Below are 20073 nucleotides of genomic sequence, written 5' to 3' on the forward strand. Positions count from 1 at the left end.
TCTTTCCCAACCTTTGCATACACCAGGTACATGTGGTACATGCATACTGTCAAACATTCATACAAATAAAAAAAAAATCTTAAAAAAAAATTAAAACCACCATGAACAACAGTTATACATCAGTCTTAGTGCCCGATGCTTAAAATATCTTCTCAGGCCTAGAGAGAGGGCTTGGTGGTTAAGTGTATTGCTACTCGGGCTGGAGAGATGGCTCAGAGGTTAAGAGCACCGACTGCTCTTCCAGAGGTCCTAAGTTCAAATCCCAGCAACCACATGGTGTCTCACAACCATCTGAATGAGGTCTGAAGCCCTCTTCTAGTGTATGTGAAGACAGCTACAGTGTATTTATATATAGTAAATAAATAAATCTTTTTTTAAAAGAAAAAAAGAATATTGCTATTCTTACAGAAGACCCAGGTTCAGTTCCCTGTACCCACCTGGTGGTTCACAATCATCTGTAATGATCCCCTGATATCCCTTGCTGGCCTCTGAGGGCACTAAACACACACAGAGAGACTATACACACTTATACATATACAAATAAATCTGAAAATATATTCTCATTTAATCTCCACAACGATCCTACTACCAAACAGGTTTAAAGAAGTTAAGGTATGTATCAGGAGCATGGACAAGATAAGAGAAAATGCAGGATTACACAAACGAATTATAACACAAAAACACATACAAATTAACACGTGATCTCATGGGTCCTGTCTTCCTGGTACATCTTCAAAGGACCCTTATGTTACAGGTTTGGTTCACAGCATTGGAAGAAAAATAAAATCCCAAGAACCTTTATGATAGGCTAATGTTGAGGCTCCTAGTTTTCAAAGGTTAGATTCCTGTGGGAATGAACCTGAGAATAAGTTGTCTGTGGGTCACACAAAATTCCCCTTTACTTGAAACGTTCATTTAAAGACTGGCCACATTTTCACTACAGCCAAGAAAATACAGCAATGATATCCTAAGTAATGATAACATTGTAGACTTTTGACTTTTAACCCTTCCTGTGCAAGAAAATAAGGGGGGGGGAGATGATTAGAGAATTTTTCATACTACAGAAAAATTCTTTCTTTACTACAGAAAAATACTGTAAATAGTTCACCCAGTTGTATTTATCTGGTGTGACATTGTTTATCTGTAAAATGCAAAAGCCCATTGATTGAGGGGATATTATGGGCCATTAGAATCATTTTTGAGAAACTAACTTGAATTTAGGAAGTTGGGCCCTAAAAGAAACCAGAAGTGAAATCCTTCTCAATTTCCCTAAAACCTATCCACAAAACACCTCAAAGACTATATAGGTCTCAGAAAATGATCTGGTAGTAGCATTTACACTTGACATTTCATTATTACAAATTACATCTTTCGATATGTTGAAGATTTTCTTTATTTAGAAAGTATCCTTAGAGGGACTGGAGAGATGGCTCAGAGGTTGAGAATACTGACTGCTCTTCCAGGGACCCTGAGTTCAATTCCTAGCAACCTCATGGTGGCTCACAACCATCTAGAATGAGATCTGGCGCCCTCTTCTGGTGAGCAGGCATCTATGCAGGTAGAACACTATGTACATAATAAATCTTGGAAGGAAGGAAGGAAGGAAGGGAAGGAAGGAAGGCAGGCAGGCAGGCAGGAGGAAGGGAGTGATCTAGGTTAGTCCATCCAGTTAAACACACAAAGTCCCTCCCTGAGTCTGTTCCTTGTCTTCATTTCTAGAGCTGAAGGCTGTGGGCCACATCGTTAAATTCCCACCCTCCAAGAATGAATGCCTCCTGAGGGGCTGTGCTGTTCTAGAACTGCTATTCACGCCTCCATTTGTTCACATGTCTCTCTCCCTTCAGAGAAATGTCTTGAAAGATGCTGCATTCCTAGCATGATGCACCTACATCTGATACTGGTTTACTGTCATGGGATAAACCCATTTTATAGATGAGAAAACTAAACCTTGAAAATGAATATGCCATTCCCAATATTATACATCGACAAATAACCAGTACCCTATCCTAGCCTCATTATATCTCTCTTCCTTAGACTACCATGCCACAGCCTACACATCCATAGGAAAAATAAAACAAAGACCTAGATGGTTCCAGAGGCCTCAAATTCAGCATAACCCAGAGTCCTACCCCACCTCTTCTTGAACAAACTCAGGTGCCCTGTCAGCTGTCTCTTTCTCTGTAAAAGTCATCTGGATTGCTTAAAAAGGAAATACACAAGCCATAGTCTACTTTTTCTTCCTATTCTCACATCTAATCAATCAATAATACATTTACACAATTATAATTTTCAGACCTAGCCTCTCTCCAGTCTCCTTCAAGAGTCAAGTGTCATCACCTGTTGCCAAAACTCCAGAAATGACCTGCTACTATGTCTCCACCAACTCAACTTGGCCAAACACCTCCCAATTTCTTCTCTAACTTTTAAAAAATATGTGTGTGTGTGTGTGTGTGTGTGTGTGTGTGTGTGTGTGTGTCCTATACATCAGCACATATGGAAGTCAGAGGACAACTCTTAGGAGTCAGTCTTCTTCCACCATGGGTTCTAGGAACTGAACTCAGGTCCTCAGGCTTACAAGGCAAGTGTGCTTACCCACGGAGCCTTCTCCCTAACCGTGGGGGTTGGTGTGGGGGTAATGTGATCCACATGTGATCTTCATCTAGCTAATTAAAGTACTTCCCAAGTTGCCATTACCCTGAGGATGAAGACCAAAATCACCTTGTCATTCAAAATTGCCCAGGCTCCGGGCTCTCCCCCAGCTCCTACTCACCGCTCTTTGTATGCTGAATGTGCAGTCCCTCTGCCTACAAAGCCTAACTGCTGTACTCAAAGCAACTCCCATTGCCACTTCAAATTAAGTCTGACCACTCAAGTCCCTTCCTACAAGAAACGCCACTTCCTACAAGAAACCTTCCCTGGTTACACCAGAAAAGGGAACAGAGTCAGAGTGGGTACTTTCATCTCATCTTGCAAACCCCTGGGAAGAAGCATACATGACACTTGGAGTACTTCAATGCAGGGGGAACGTTTCTCTTCCTGGATGCACCACAGTGCTTATCACACAGTAGCAGCTCAACTGACACTTGCTGTTAGAAGTTTCAGGCCATGGAGGATTATAACAAAAAAGCCAAGGAACCCAAGAAGCAAGGGTTGGTGTCCCTTTGAAGATGTGCAAACTGAGGCGGAAAGAAACTTGCAGCTCTTAAAAGTCATAAGGACAGCTAGTCTGACCTTCATCTCATTCCTCTTCCTCACTGAAAAGCCCCCGGGGAGCGAGGGAGTATTGCAGGAAAGGGGGGGTTAGGACATCAAGGTGGTCCAAAAGAAGTCTCATCACTGTCACACTGGCAGACTTCAAATGGGCAATGGCCTTTAAATTCCAGGTTAAGTAAAGAAGAGATACAGCTGCCACCACACCCAGGTCCTGGGGAGAGCAATGTAGAACAACAAACTTCTTTCTTCCACAAAGAAGACAAAATGGCAGGGAGTCCAACTGCCTTCCAAAACACCAACAGGCAGTAGTGCCTGTACAGCTACTCAGCATCTGGCTAACGGGGTACACTGTTTTCCCACTGCTCCCTGGCATAGGGATAAGAAACACAAGTCCTGAATGAAGCAGAAGCTACTTAAGACTACTTTGGGAACGATGAGAGCATCTTGTGTAAAGCACTAAGACATTTGGCTAAACCGTGGGGACTTAGCAGTGCTGTGGAAAGGAAGACGCCAGGGTTCCAGGGCTGCATTTCATTGTCCCTATGCTCCTGGGCCCAGGTTAGGTTTGCCATGGAAAGCACAGTCCCAGCCCTGGGATCAGGCTCGCCGGAGTCACCCTGCCAAGCACAGACTCCAGGGGGAAAAAAATGCCTCTTCAAAGAGGCCTCTGAATAAAGAGCCACACATGAACTGCATCCTCTAACTCCAGCGTTCGGGAGGATGAAGGCGTGGAGGGTGGTGTACAGAGCTTGGAAAGTGACTTAGGAAAGGAGACGTGATCCTCTCCTGACACAGGGGGAATCCTCTGAGAGAAAAAGCAGTATTTACTACAAATGGACAAGGAAGAAATGGAATCTGGAGAGATGTGAATGGGGTAGGGAGAGAAGGAAAGGCACAGAAAAGAAGGGCAGAGTGTCATCACAAAGGTGTGGGAAGAAGCAAATCCAGTGTGCTGATCCTTTCCCACATCTAACCACTACTCACTGCACCCCAATAAATCCCTCCACTCACAAAGCCCATAGGATGGACTGTCCTTGGCATTCTGAAACATCAAGCATTTAACAAAGTGTCACCTGGCAGCTGCAACTTTGGAGATCTGGGCATCTAAATTAAAATGAATAAAATTGGTTCACAGAAACTAAAGGCAGACAGTAATGACTTTTCCTCCAGCGCTGGCAGAGGCTGTGAAAAAGCTTTAGCCTTTTGGAGTTGAGCAAATACTCTGGCATTTCTCCTTCTTTTGACATTCCTAAAGGGGGTGTGGTTGACCCAAAGTCCATTCATTTCCAAGGTTGTACATCTCTCAGCTAAGACTGGCCCCATCTGTTCTGGAGCCAACCAGCTGTTTATCTCAAAGGAGCATATTTATTGCAGTGTTCATCCCTGTAACTCTTATGAGGAGAGCCAGCATCATACGAGCCAGAATGGTGCCTGCCTTATTAAATGTGTCAGCTGGTTGAAAAACAAAATTCGAATAACACACTACCATGCTCCCTGGTTTCCCTGGTCAGGTTCACTGTTCTTGGATAGCTTTCAGTAAAGCCCAATAAAGGGTGATACCACATCTAACTTTTCCTTTCCCTAAAGTGTTAAAAAAAAAAATAGTACCCAGGTTCCCTAATCGATTCCGTCTGCAAACCGTTATTTCGTTATTTCGGAGTGGAGACAAGCCTCGGGAACAGCAGCTTGTTACAGTACCATTGTCAATGGCAAGATCCTATTGCGATGTAATTTAAAATACTCACACAAGCACAAATTCCACTTCCAAACCATCCCGAATCCCGCAGTCGGGAGAACACAAAAAATAAAATCGCTTCACAAAAATGCAGCTTCTAGCAGCCGAAGAGAACCTTCCCTAGACACGTGAAATATTTCTGACTGGCACGGAGTGCACCATTAAAGGACACTGTCATCTCAAATCAGCAGAAAAAGGCGAGACAAACGACACAGACATGCACACATAAAATAAAGCCCCACGAAACTTAAGCGACTCAAGAGAAACATGCTCATCTTAAAAATAGTGTGTGCTAGTCCAAGCGACACAAATGTTCTCAAGAAGTACGGCCACATTAAATCACTGTCTCCATTTCTCCCCACATATCACCCTTTCCCACTCAAACCTCAGCAGTGGGGCCGTGGAATGACAGTACTGCAGCTCCCCACCTTTGCCCTCCTCGTGTTTTCCAAGTGCACTTCCCAACATCCTTCCCAGCCCAGCCCCCTCTCAACAGCCTCAAAAAGGTTAAGGGAGTTGAGGCGAGGAAATTGGCAAGCACCAGTCCTCTAGCGGGGGCAGGTTGCAGGAGTTGTTCTTTGCAGTGACCCAAATTGCACAGAGCGATTTAGCTCTTAGCAGCGCCAGTGCGAACCTCCCGAATTCATACCCCCATTCCCGGCCCCATCTTCTCAAAAGAAAGCCTTGAGAACTAAGCGGGAGGAATAACTTGGGAGAACGATTTGAAATAAATCACTTCAACTCACCTGGTTTGGGATTTTTCTCCCCACCCCAGGCATAAACAGAAATGATATACGAATGAGTCACGCACGCAAGAGAAGGTGCTGCGGTGTCCTAAGTCCAAGGACTGGAGTCAGTCCCTGCCCTGGTCCTGCTGCTACTCAGGGCTCAGCTGGAGCGAGCGGCAATAGCGAGCCCAGCAGCAGCAGCGGGGGGGCGGGGGGTGGATAGACCGTAGCACAATGAATGCAGTAGGGTTTTGCAATGACATCATCCCTCTGTCCGAGCGGCCCCAATAGCCATGCTCCAGAACTGTGCACTCTGGGAACTGTAGTCCTTTGAAGTCCGGGAGAGACGCAGAGGTTACAGCTGGAACTACAATACCCAGGATGCTCTGGTCAGAGCGCCTAGAGAGGGACCGGACCGGCCGCCATATTGGAGCCCTGGAGCTGCGGCGGGCCGAGGCTTCGTGGGGCTCGTGGAGCTGAGAGGTGGCATGGTGAGAATGGTGAGGCGAGGATATAGAACTTGATAGCCTCGCGCATTGGCTAGGACTAGACGGAGGCTACACTGGGGACCAGCAGGGCTGTCGTGCCAGAAATGGCATCGCAGGGATTGCACAAGGCCTCGCTACCCGGGGACACAGGGCGTCGTTTTACCTCTGAGAGTGTAGGACCCCCTTAGACTTCTTGGGCACTATCTGGGCAAAAGGTGTCTTTGTTGTGGTGTGGGAACTCGGGTCGGCGGGCTTCGCCCCTGTAGGACGAAAAGCCAGCTCTCACCGTGTAAGTGGAGCCTAGGTTAATTTTTTTTTTTTGACTTGTCATTTTTCTCCATTCCCCGTGATCTTTCTTCAGGTGTCGGACCCCTGCCCCAACCACTGAATTTTCGTTACGTCCTGGATTGCAAAGGACCTCAGAGCAATCTTTGGTAGATAACATGATCGCGAAGGATTATAGCTTTGGCCCTGATAATGACAAAGGAAGTATCTACCAGAAGAAGTTAGCACTTAATCTTTCTTACCCCACCAGAGAATGTAAACGACATTGAAAAGGGACTACAAGTAAGCAATCTTACTCGGACTGATGCTGAATGAACTAATGCTTGTATTCAAAGTTGATAACCATGGAAAACTTTTATTGGTACCTCTATATTAATTGTGCAAAATAATGTGTTTCGTTGTGACATCTTTATGCAAGTAACGTTAGTTAACACGTTCATCAACCCCTTCCCTTACCCACCAATGAAAATGCATTCAGATTACTTAAAGGACTTTGGAGCCTATTTGCTCTGCATCTCAAATTACACCTTTTCCCCAGTAACTAAAACAGTACTGTGTGTTTGTTTTTCAGGTTCTGAGGTTCACTAGAGAAAGATGCCAGAAGACCTGCTGAGGGTCTCTGAAAAGTTAAAAATGCTGATATGCATAATTTGTGTATTTTATTTTTCCCTCCTGAGCTTTTCGAAGGAGATGAATAGCTTGGTGGTGAGGATTCACACAGCACGGTCAAGACCCTGGATTGGATCCCTGGCACTGGTTGGTTTGTATCAGTGAAAATACACACTGTGCCTTTGTTAGAAGTTAATAAAATTCAGCTGACATGTAGATCTTCCTTTCAAAAAGCTAGGCAGGCTGCTTTTAAAATTGCCAAAACACAATAGGAACCCTCAAAGATATATGGAGATGACGGTAGTTAATAGGCAGTTTTCAAAGACTTGGCTTATGTTGTGAGAAGCAGCCCTGGAAGTGACAAAAGCCATTCTTGTGACTTCAGCAACCTAAAAGCCTCAGAAATATGACGATTCTTCTACCTGTAATGATGGTAAGTACCAAAAAGGAAACAGTATTTACCGTTTCTCTTCTGTCCTTTGATTGAAATGTAGAAATGGTTCAGACTAATGAGTGTTTGTTTTAATAAGACATTTATATGAGTAATAACCTTAGCTTGAGTTATGTGGAAGACTGATATATTGAAAGAAAATAACAGGTTGGATGAAAATAGTGTGAAAAATGGGGTCGATATAATGTGATGGGTTCTATAAATCTGTCATGTATTTGAAGTATTCTAGCCTTCTATATAATGGATAGTCAACCAAAATGTGTGGAAAAAATATCAGTGTCTTTTATAAACACTACAAATTAAGTCTTAACTTTCATAGGAAAAAAATTCCATATTCTTTAGAAACTTATGGGAAAACATTTTACCAGAAAAAAAAAAAATGTATCTTTCAGACCTCTTTGATTATGGTAAATGCCACTCCCCATTTCCTTACATTGATACAGATAGGCACATCATTCAGATTTAGCAAGTATGGTTTGGGGTTTTTTTCTTTTTTCCCTTGGAGTAAATCTTTACTTCATTTTAGCTAATAAGAGAACTAAAGTTTTTCATATTTTAGACATTCTTTCACATAGATTTTTGCTGCTGGATTTCCTACATGGTTTAAGTAAGGTAAATAGAACAAATGTCTCTCAAAATTTGAAATCTAAATGACATCAGATTTATATTACTGACTACCTAGAAAAGCAAGCTTTCCTTATCTTAAAATCACATTTCTTAGATTTTAACAGGCTTGGATAAATAAAGGGGCACTAGAAAACTTTCTCAGATTTTAACAGGCTTGGATAATTAAAGGGGCACTAGAAAACATGTCTTTGCAAGAATATATGCTGATAAACTATATGTGTTAATAAATATTACCATTTCTAGAAATTCAGATATGCAGAGATGCTCATCTGCAACCAGTTTCGTAAGTGGGTATACATTCATAGGTCTTTGAGAATTTTTGATGATGCTGTCTGCAAGAATTTGCTATAAACTGGAATCCTCTGATTTGTATTTTTTTTTATACACAGCTTTATTGAAATGAAATTCACATATACACTTCACCTATATAAAGAGTGCAGTCCAATGGGTTTTAGTTTGCTCAGAGTTTGAGCTATCAACACAATTATACAAAAAAAACTATGCAAAATCGTTCTTGTAAGTATAAGAAAATAACTGTAGAATGATGTTCTTCTAAAGTGGTACTATACAAAGCTTACTGTGGGTAATGTCTTAGAGTACTTCAATTATAGTTGCAATACTGCAAGTAAATAGTATGTTCCTTGTGTGTAATAAGTGACCTTTACTAGCAACAGATTATTTTGTAGCATAGATTACTGGCAGTTACATGATATAACACTGTCACAGTTGAGAATTCTTTAAGGGTGACGCATACTTAAATTGATTGCTTTCTTTTTCTGTATGATTATCATGCTGGGCATTAGGTATGCCTTAATTGAATTTTAGTCCCTGAGTCTGTTCCATGTCCAGTGTTTATGTTTGTGTGTCTTTCTAAAACTTGACTTTATCTTTGCTTTAGAGATGACTCCTGAGCATTTTTTTCCAAGCTAGCATTGTTTCCCCATGAAGACTTACTAAATTTTGTTATGTTTCATGTAAACTCTGAATTAACAATATAGTGAAGAGTCACCAGATTTCAGGGTTTAAGGAATGAATGAATGGAATAGAGCAAAGCAGGTATCAAATGAAGATAAGCGGTTTGAATCTCTAAAAGATAAATATTGGTAGGGGCAGGTAGAATTAAAAGGTTTATTTTAAATGTTAGTGGCAACAACCTACTTATTTAAATATTTATTTTTAAATATTTATATACTTGAGTATTTTGCCATCAGAAGAGAGTATCATTGCCGTGGAACTAGAGTTATAGGTGGTTTTGAGCCACCATGTGGGTGTTGGAAACTGAACTTGATCTTTTGAAAAGCAACAAGTGAACCGACTCTGTCCTCTCACAAGAGGGTATATCCTCAGACTTTAGTTTCTTAATCCCCTCTTAGAAAGTAAAGTCTAGTCCTAACTCATGTACAGTGATCACGCCCTAAAGGAATCTGAGGACATTTAAACTTACTGGGGAAACCCAGCCAAAAAGGCAAAGAAAAGGATCTCTGAAATACTTTTGCAGTAATTTTCTTGCATAATACTCAGTGGTTTGGGTTTCTTTCTAAAACCCAGCACTGGAGGTAGAAAGAGGGAAAACTGTGACTTGGAGCCCAGCCTGGACTGTGTGGGGAATTCCTGTCAAACCAGGAAATTTTTTCATTGAATTTTTTTTTCATAATTGCCATTTTCAAGTCTTCACTGCCCATATAACCAAACTTGTGTTTTGTGCATTTTATATGACACTACTCAAAAAAAAAAAAAAAAAATGTTGTAAGCAGTGACCATGAACCTTACCTACTGAGTAATGTCATCCTAAAGTATGGTATTTACCCTTCATTAATGCACATCAAACCCAAATGGGATCTTTAAAACCATTATTGGAGAGAGTATTAAATGTTCAGTGAATGTGACTGGTCTCTGTTACTGACAATCTGTGATTGTGTAGATACGAAAGATGCAAAAGGAGAGAAGCAACTGAAGGCGGTGTAACCCTCTGTACATGTCATCAATCCAATTCTAACAGTTAAAAATTACAACTTTACATTGCCTGGAGTTACCTCATTACTTACCTGTTTTCTCTAGAGAGATAACTAGAAAGATAAGTGGGGGGGGGAGGATAACAGCAAAGACAGTAAGAGTACTATAGAATGAAAAACTAGAAATCAAGGTTCACTTGCCTTGAACATACACACATACCTTCCCCACCACCACCACCTTTTTTTTCCAGAGACAGATTTTCTTTATAGCTCTGGCTATCCTGGGGCTATCTGTGAAAACCAAGCTGGCCTCAAACTGACAGAGATCCACCTCGCCACCCTTTCTTTTCTACTAAGCTAATTAGGTAACTAATGACTGTGAGATGTTCCAGAATAAGTTTCAAGTAAGTTAAGTAGAAATAAGTTGGTGTTTCTTTGAGTCAGGGTTTTTCTACATAGCCTTACCTGGCTGCTCTAGAACTCACTGTGTAGACCAGGCTGGCTTTGAACCCACAGAGATCCTACTGCCTCTGCCTCCCTAGGGCCAGGGTTACAGGCATGTACCACCATGCTGACAAAAAAATGAGTTTCTTATAGCCTGTCATGGCTGAGGTAAGTAAATTTTTAGAGGATAGATACTTCAGTACTGTGACAGAAGTGGCTTAAAAAGTATTTGACATGGGAAGTAATTCCTGTGGTAATACTAAATATGCATGATAGAATATGTATGTCCCACCCATTTGGGAGATGTGATACGCAGATCCCTAAAGTCAGACGGGTTAGATGGCCTGCTTAAAGACTGACAGGTGTATGGGAACTCCACAATCCAAAGTGCAAAGAAGACTGTTAGTGTCTAGACCCTCCATTCCTGCACTGACTATGATGTCAGTTTAGAGGAGTGAGGTCTGAATCAGTCCTTAATTTTAAAATGTTCTTAGTACATTACTAAGTTCAGAGACAGGCAGACAGATCTCTTGAATTCAAGGCCAACAGGAACTACATAATGAGATCCAGTCTTACAAAATAACCGAAAACACCAACATGAATAATTTACCACCAAAGTCAGATTTCTCCATATAGATGGTCCTAATTCACTTGAGTCCCCTGCCCCTACCAGACACCTATATTGACCCTATGGCTTTGTGTTTGCAAACAAGTGCTTGTTTTGCCACTGAGTGATAATGTCCAACCCTAACTCTTAATTGGAAGCCTAGCTCCCAGTGTGTCTCATCCTTGTTACAATTCCAAGACAGATACCAGAGCATTTGATACTCAGTGCAGCATATTGTCCAACCACATAAGTAAGTGTTGTTTAGATTCAGTGAGTAGATAATATAATTACTTTAGAGAAATTGTAAATCGGGGATTATTAATGTGTTATTAAAACAAAGGTATTGAGTAAGAAACTGCTCTATAATATACTCATACTTAATAGTGTCAATATTTGAACCACAGTTTGAACCAATTGTAAATTTTTTATTCAATAACAATTGTGTACTGAGCTTATGGGCCTGGAGATACAATGATACCTGTGCCCCTCCAAGTCATGACATACCCTGTTTCAGTATCATGGGTCCCCCTCCCCTTTTTTTAAGTGTATAAAGTACAGTGGGTTGATTAAGGAAGAAAGTAATAAATCTTAAAGTTTTAATTGTTACAGAGAAATACATTTTTTTAAACTCTAGGTTATCAAGTAGTGTCTAGCAGACATATTTCAAAGTGCCTGCAGCAATGTTATAAGAAAATATACTTAAGACATTTACTGCTAATACTGTAATTTGTTTACATTAAGCATTTTTCTTTATTTTTAAAAAATTTTATTTATTTTATGTTTGTGAGTACACTGTTGCTGTGGACAGACACATCAGAAGGCACTGGATCATATTACAGATGGCTGTGAACCCACAGATGTTTGCTAGGAATTGAACTCTTAACCGTAACCGCTAAGCCATCTCTCCAGCCCAGATTTTTTTCTTTATTATAAAAAGTACAAATAGAAAAAACAAAGCACACACTGAAATTTACTGAAATTTAATATTTTTTCTTTGAATTTTTTTTTTTGATTTATTTATTTATTATATATTTTTCTTCAGATACACCAGAAGAGATTTTTAATGTGAGCCACCATGTGGTTTTGAACTCATCCAGTTTTCTTAACCACTGAGCCATCTCTCCAGCCCATCTCTCATCTTCCCAGATTACATTCAGATTTTAATAAAAGTCACTAAAAGTAAAGAATTAACTTATACCTAGTTTTGGGGTGCTGTCTATAAGCCTGGAATACCTTATCTTCATTGATAATTCTATGCTTAAAAACTTAATTCTAAGCTGGGTGGTGGTGATCCGTGCCTTTAATCCCAGCACTTGTTAGGGTTTAGTGTCAGGCAGGTGGATCTCTGAGTTCCAGGCTATCCTGATCTACTGACTAAGTTCTAGGACAGCCAGGACTACATAGAGAAAGCCTGTCGGGGGCTGGGGGGGGCTTAATTCTATTAATTATTCTCATTACTGTACCTAAGGCCAATTAAGGCAAATTTAGTGGTACCTAGCACGGAGGAGGCTAGGGGAGTAGGATAGATACCAGCCTGTACAATATAAGCCTTATCTCAACATTGAAAACATGGACCTCATCCCATTTAATTCAAAATACATATGAAATAAATTTAAGGGGCTGGAGAGGTGGCTCACTATGGGCTGTCAGTCCTTCTTCAGGAGATCTAATTCCTTTGGCCTCTGGGTATCAAGCACACAATGCACAGACATAAGTGCACGTTGTAAAAAAAAATTCTTGAGCTGGATGGTGGTGCACACACCTTTAGATGGATCTGAGTTTGAGACCAACCTGGTCTACACAGCAAGTTCCATGAAAGCTAAGACGATACAGCAAAACCCTGTCTCAAAAACAAAATCTTTTAAAAAAAAAAAAGAGGTGGGGGTTGGGGATTTAGCTCAGTGGTAGAGCGCTTGCCTAGCAAGCACAAGGCCCTGGGTTCGGTCCCCAGCTCTGAAAAAAAAGAAAAGAAAAAAAAAGAGAATACATGAATTTAAGACATCTTTCTTCAATGGTGAGACATCCATTTTAGAATCATCCATTTGTTTCTCACAGCTCCAGTACAGGTATACTGAAAATGTGGGCCTGGCTATGTCTAGTGCATCTGGTGTATGTTTAGTGAGGGCTTAGTAACACAAGTACAGTGTTGGAGAATAGTAAATTCAAGGAGCTTCATGGAAGCAATACCTGGGATTATGCTGCTCAATAAGTAGACACTGAAGAGGTGGTTTCCAATATAAGAATATCAGCATTATACGGTTATAATCTCAACAGAGAACAAATAGTGACAGTTCATGTTTAGCTATCATTTTCATTGCTTGCTATAGGAGTTACCAGTTTTGAAATTTTAGCACAAGTCCAGGTAACTCAGCAGGTTAACCTGACTTGTTTCAACCCCAGAACCCACCTTACAAGGAAAACCTCTGTAAAGTTGTTCTCTGACCTTATGTCTGCCATCCTAAACTCGCATATACATTATACACTAACACAATGTAAACCTTAAGAACAAGGGCGCCTGACAGTGTCCTTTAACAAGGAAAGGAGCTGAAAATATAACAGGTTTGTTTAACCTTAAGTCCACTGCACAGGAACTGCTACTTGGATCAAGAAAAAGCAAAAAGAAAAATTACATTTTTGAGTATGTTTTCTGCACATATCCCAAAGAAGTGCAGCAACCATTGTCATACAGACCTGGTGACAAAAGTTCTGTTTAAAGCACACCATCTGTGCATGATTTCATTAAACATACCAGGACTTGGGAAGTTTGAGTTAAGAACTGGCTTGGGCATTCCAAGGTCATATCTCAGAAAACATCCTGGATGCTGGGATTAAAGGTATGTACCACCATTCCTAGCTTAGAATTGCATACATTTTTAAGGCCTTAAATGTATATATTTATGCTATAGTAATTATCTCTATTTTGTCTTTACAGTGTAACCGTTGATGAACTCCACTCTCCGAGAAAAATAATACCAAGATTTTTGGAGTTTATAGCTCACAATTCAACAGTTCTTAATCCTTATACACATACAGAGAAATTTTCACATGCTTGTCCAGAATGAAAAGCAATGTAGACAAAAAATTCTCTTTGAACAAACACAATAGTATAAGTGAAGAATGATTCCCAAGGCCCTCTGCTCCGCATAGGAACCTTAGATCAGAATCTGACCCTATCAGTACTGATACTACTTAACTGTGAGTGGTCCTTAGTAACAGGTACTGAGCTCAGTGATTCCTAGTGTCAACCTAGTGGGGCCTGGACTTGTTACAATACACACATAGACCACTGCTAAGTTCCAGGAGCTGAATACTGCCTTGTTGATCCTAAGCATATAGGATAAAGAGCTTTCCCTTCCAGAACAGTTAATATGCCTGGGCCATGTGGCACTGAAGTACAGCAGATCTATCACAGTTTTAAAATAATACTTTTTCTTTTTTTCCTTCGGAGCTGGGAACCGAACCCAGGGCCTTGCACTTGCTAGGCAAGCGCTCTACCACTGAGCTAAATCTTTAACCCTAATACTATCTTTTTAAGACAGGGTTTTACCTGGTAGACTAGGTTGGCCCCAAATTTGGCAATCCATCTGCTTTTGCCTCCTGAGTGCTAGTATTATTAAAGGGGTTACTTTCTGTGGGTTGTAGGTATAGGTGAGTGCTGATGTCAGAGGAGGCCAGAAGTGCCAGATCTCCCTGTACCTAGTTAACTAAGTAACTATGAGGTGCCCAACTTAGTTGTTGGGACCCAAACTCCAGCCGGATGATAGAACAACATTCACAGTTAACCAGTAGGCATCACCAATTCCTTGAGAGCTACATCCACTCAGTCTTCCTGGTCCTATTTTACTGCACTCACCGCCACCAGGTCTTGAGATGGATTGGATTAGCCTGTAATTTAGAACTCTAGTTGCCTTCCAAAAGCTGCGATTGCTGGCTTCTGTAACCAGCTTCTGGCTTCTGTTTTTTGTTTAAAAAAATAAATAACTGGGTGTGGTGGTACGTGCTTTTAAGTCCTGGCACTGGGGACATGAAGGTAGGAGGATTCAATATCAGCTTGGTGTAGAGTTTCCAGGACAGCCTGGCCTATATAGACTCAACCAGTTGTGTTTTTAAGACAGGATTTCTGTAACCCCGTAGTATAATCATACCATGTTTGTATATACAAGGCACTAATTTTGGTCTGTCAAAGAATCTGCTCTGTAGCCAGGCTGACCTCATGTTCTGGCCTGCCTCTGCCCACTGAGTGCTGGGAATAAAGGTGTGCACAGCCACCTCCCCCAGCCAATTTTTTAAGAAGGTAATTAGGAGGGGTTGGGGATTTAGCTCAGCGGTAGAGTGCTTGCCTAGCGAGCGCAAGGCCCTGGGTTCAGTCCCCAGCTCTGAAAAAAAAAAAAAAAAAAAAAGAAGGTAATTAGGAATGAATGTACCCTTTTATCACTTGACTAGAAAATGGTAGTCAACCAATAGAGGTAGGAAAATCACCTTCAAGATTTATAATGCCCTTTCTCCAAAAGCTAAGTACAAAATCATCTACTGTCTAACTCTTTCCTGCAGCAAAAGACTTGTTCACACACCAGCAAGCTGCAGCTAGCAGCCAGATGGTGTTACATGAATTGGGCCTTGTCTTCTGCTCCGCATGTACACAGTAGTTGTAGCATAGTTGTTAAATGAATGTCTTGTTAAATATACAACTGGTGGCTTGCTTAGTCCTTCAAACTTTGACCTAGCATTGGATGTAATAGACTAGTTTACAACAGGGACACATAAAACGGCCCGTGTATTTAGAAGTAAAATCTCTTAGGGATGGGAAAGATGGCAGATCACTTAAGAGACCTTGCTCTTACAGAAATCCCAGTACCTAAATTTGATGTCTCACAAATTTTGCAAAAGTTGCAGGAGATCTGACACCCTCTTGCCTCCATGTGCATCTGCATGAATGTGCTGCACGTATGCTCAATATATGTTAAGGTTTGTGTCATAATTCATTGAGTGCCATGACCTAAAAACATAATTAAGTGTATCTTCTAAAGATGTGCCTAAAAAATATCTCCAAAGTGAATGGATGAAAGACAGTTCTGTCCTCAGTTTAATATATTTTTAGATTCAAACTAAATTGCCTAGGGTGTGTGTGTGTGTGTGTGTGTGTGCCAACAAATGTCATAAGATGTAGATTCTCTGGGTGGCTGTGAGTTCCAAGGTGGCTGTGAGTTCCAAGGTAAGTGCTGGAATGGGCTCTTAACCTCCTAATACACAATTTCAAATTTTAATGAGATGTGGGAGAGTAGAATAATCATGCCATGTTTGTATATACAAGGCACTAATTTTAGTCTTCAGATGGCTACATCTATTGACTGGCTTTTAACTTACAAAGATCTACTTGCTTCCTGAGTGCTGGGATGAAAGCAGGCACCACCATGCCCAGTCCTTGTTTGCACTCCTATTATCTAGTAAGGTTGTTGTTTTTTTTTTTTTAATTATAGCTGTAGCAATTCATGAAAGGATATTAAGGGATCTGCATTTACACATTTTAACATTAAAACTACATGTAAGTAATGGGCTCTGTGATCAAATTCTACATAATTAAAGGCTCTCTGCCCTCTTATTTGTTGACATATTTGTGAAATAAACTACTGAGTCAGGGCTGCAGCTCAGTTGATAGTTTGCATGAAGCCCTGTATTTGCCTGCAGCACTCAAGAAATAAGGCAGGAAGATCAGAAGTTCAAGTATTTCTCGCCTACATAGTGAGCTCAGAGTAAGCTACAGCTTAGGCTATAGGAGACTTTTTTTAAAAGACAAAAAAAAAAAAATACTAATAAGTTGTAAAGTTCTTTTAAAAATTAGACCGTTTCACATTCCCTTCTATACTCAAGATGTTTCTTAAGGAAATATTCATCGGATATCCACTAGGTGTCAGATAATTCAAAGGTAGATAATCTTGAGACACCAAGATAAACAGTTTCTATGAGAGCCTAGCAATCTTACAAAGAGTTTAACAGAAATAGATCTGCAAACCAAAAGTTGTATAAGTACTACACTGTCATTCTAATGGAAGTATTAATTTTATACTATGATAATTCAATATCAATCCAAATACATGCTGGCCTAAGCTATGTATAAATGGTCATAGTAAATATATAAGTAAAGTGGCAAGACAGTGCTATGAATAGGAGGATGGAGATAATAAACTCAAGGTAAGCTTCCATGGAGGATTCTGGGAGTAAATATCAATTGAAGCCCATCACTTTTTCCTTACTCAGTCTGGTTTTCATTTTGCCTCCTTGGGCACTTGTACCCTATCTTAAATTTTTAGCATTGATCTTCATTCTCATCTATCCTAGGCCTTCCTACTAATTTGTCCATTTCCATTCCCTTGTTGGTGCCAGCTTTAACCTTGGGTGGAATAGATAGATATCCTGCTTCCAGAGAAGTAAAAAGAATTTCTAAAGACATCTTCCCAGTAAGCGCTCCCATCAGGGATGAAATCTCTACCACTGCAAAGTTACACAGAGCAATGCCACACTGGCTATCCTGAGCAAATGGAGGAGCACCAACAGACTATAGAGCTCCTTTTTCTGTTTCTTTTAAAGTCTTACTTTTTTAAGTTGACATTCAGTTTCACCCTCTTGCTACATGGTCCTATAAATTTTCACAAAAACAAGTCATAAAAGTGCCACTACACTCAAGGTCCAGAGCAGCTTCATCACACAGAAGTCTCATGTCACCCCATAACTTTTGTGGTTTACAGTCATTTTCCAGAAAGCCATATTTGAATGATCCTTTATTTGTATTTTTTTAACATAACATTCAATTATACCAGTTTCCTATCAATTATTAGACATTGGATCAATGATCATATTTGCCAATTGTCCATTCCCACTAATAGTTCCCATGGCTCCCACTGCTCCTGTTTGGTTTTTGGTGTTCTTGATTGGTTGGTTTGGTTTGGTTTTGTGTGTGTGTGTGTGTGTGTGTGTGTGTGTGTGTGTGTGTGTGTGTGTGTGTGTGTGTTGGATTTGGGTTTTGCCAGACTTTGTTCATTTTCAGCCTGAAACATCACCATTTGTGGTGTGTGTGTTGTGTGTGTGTGTGTGTGTGTGTGTGTGTGTGTGTGTGTGTGTGTGTGTGTTGGATTTGGGTTTTGCCAGACTTTGTTCATTTTCAGCCTGAAACATCACCATTTGTGTTTGACCATCCTGAAACACGTCTTAATTTTTTAACATCAGGTTTTCATTGCTATTCTGTTCTCTGTGTGTTTTCCATAAGGTGTATTTTAAGGAAACTGCTTAAGGGTTGGGGATTTAGCTCAGTGGTAGAGCGCTTGCCTAGCAAGCGCAAGGCCCTGGGTTCGGTCCTCAGCTCTGGGGGGGAAAAAAGGGAAACATCAAGCAACAAGAACATCAAGCATCTTTCTGTACAGTATTATTATGTGGCACATACCCATACCCAATCCCATCAGGTCAGTAATCTTTAGCAAACTCACCATGACAGTACCCCCAGACCACAGTACTTCAGACCTCTCTGTCCCTAGTAATCTAGATATCACTATGTAGACCAGATTGACCTCAAACTCACAGTGATTGACCTGCCTCCTGACTGGATTAAAGTCATGTGTCACCGTGCCCAACATTCCTCTTGTCTTTTGGAGTTAAGACAATGACTTTTGTGGCATACAGAGAAGGAAAGAGAACAGCATATTTTTGCTACCCATTGTCAACTCCTAATTTAAGCTTCTGGGTGTAAGGGGGAAGTAAGATCTGTGAAAGGCAAAGGATATATTTATTGGGTTATAATTTAACCATTAGATACAGAATGGAAATCAGAATTTGGAAAGAAAATAGTGTCTGGCCATGGCATAGCTGTGTGTGTGTATGTGTGTGATGTTTTGAGTAAAACCAGATTCTCAGAGGAATGAAAGAGATGAGTCCTGAAGAAGAGTAGCCTCTAAATCTTTGCACAGCCATATTTTTGACTGCCGGTAACTTCTTTTTTTGTGTTGGTTAATTTTCCTGCCTCTTTTAAAATGTCTTGAAAAGGTCCAATTTGGTTTGCTTTTGATGCAAGGTCTCACTTATATTGGTTTCAAACTCATGATTCTTCTGTCTCTGTTCCCAAATGTGCTGTTGTAGGTATGTGCCGCCAAGACTGGCTTGTCTTCTAAATTTAACTAGAGATAAAAATCAATGAAATTCTAACATAATCTCTTTAAATTACATGTGATTGGATCTAAATAACAGATCTAACTTGAAGTTAGTAGAGACAGCTCACTGACTCTCAGTCACGTTTCCAGAATCTGAGTTCTGTTGGATCTACAGCTGCCGACATTCTTATTCTTATGTCTAAAGGTTCTGTTTTTCTGATTTTTTTTTTTTTATTCAGACAGGTTTCTTTGTGTACCTTTGGCTGTCCTGGAACTAGCTCGGCAGACCAGGCTGGCCTTGAATTTAGAGAGATCTCTCTGCTTCTCCCTCTCAAGTGCTAGAATTAAACATTCATACCACTACTACCTGGCAAATTCAGTACCTTTTATGTACCAAATGTTGGGCCTTTAGCCCACATTATTTAAGGATTTTTATAGTTTGCCATAGTTTATGGGTGTACAAACATGGAAAAATGATACCATGTATTCTTTCCTATCCGGGATAACATATTCTCACAGCAAAGACTCATTTCAATGACTTGTTATGGGAGGATGCATGTGACATGATAAATGAAAATAACATTTGAAGCTTACCATGTGTTAAATACTTTATACATGGAATACTTTTGTGTTGTTATTGTTTTAAGATAGGCAGCTCTCTCAAACCCCAGTTGGCCGGGGTTGCTATGTTGACCAAGTTGGCCTTATGTTTAAGGAATCCACCTGCCTTTGCCTCAGTGAGTGCTGGGATTAAAGACTTTTGCCCCAGGGTACATGGTACATACCTTCACTCATTGAG

The 20073-nt window shown here is 40.5% G+C and overlaps 1 protein-coding gene and 1 long non-coding RNA gene across 5 annotated transcripts in view; one reads left to right on the forward strand and one right to left on the reverse strand.

The window, feature by feature from the left end:
• The window catches only part of Rab30 (RAB30, member RAS oncogene family), an 88094-nt gene extending 82208 nt beyond the window's left edge, over positions 1-5886 (reverse strand). For both annotated transcript variants that reach the window (XM_032893212.1, XM_032893210.1), the window contains exon 1: positions 5695-5886. The gene's annotated coding sequence lies outside the window, so the exon portion shown is untranslated. The remainder of the gene's footprint in view (positions 1-5694) is intronic.
• Positions 5887-6091: 205 nt separating this feature from the next.
• On the forward strand, positions 6092-14559 carry LOC116891845. 3 transcript variants are annotated; one of them, XR_004386865.1, is made up of 4 exons: positions 6092-6167; positions 6526-7491; positions 13728-13973; positions 14072-14559. It is a non-coding gene; the product is annotated as an uncharacterized LOC116891845 (long non-coding RNA). The 3 variants fall into 3 exon arrangements; XR_004386864.1 differs by having other exon boundaries at positions 13728-14559; XR_004386866.1 differs by having other exon boundaries at positions 6098-6176; positions 13728-14559.
• Positions 14560-20073: the final 5514 nt, after the last annotated feature.

Source organism: Rattus rattus, chromosome 2, assembly GCF_011064425.1.
Source record: "Rattus rattus isolate New Zealand chromosome 2, Rrattus_CSIRO_v1, whole genome shotgun sequence".
NCBI classification, from domain to species: Eukaryota; Metazoa; Chordata; class Mammalia; order Rodentia; family Muridae; genus Rattus; species Rattus rattus.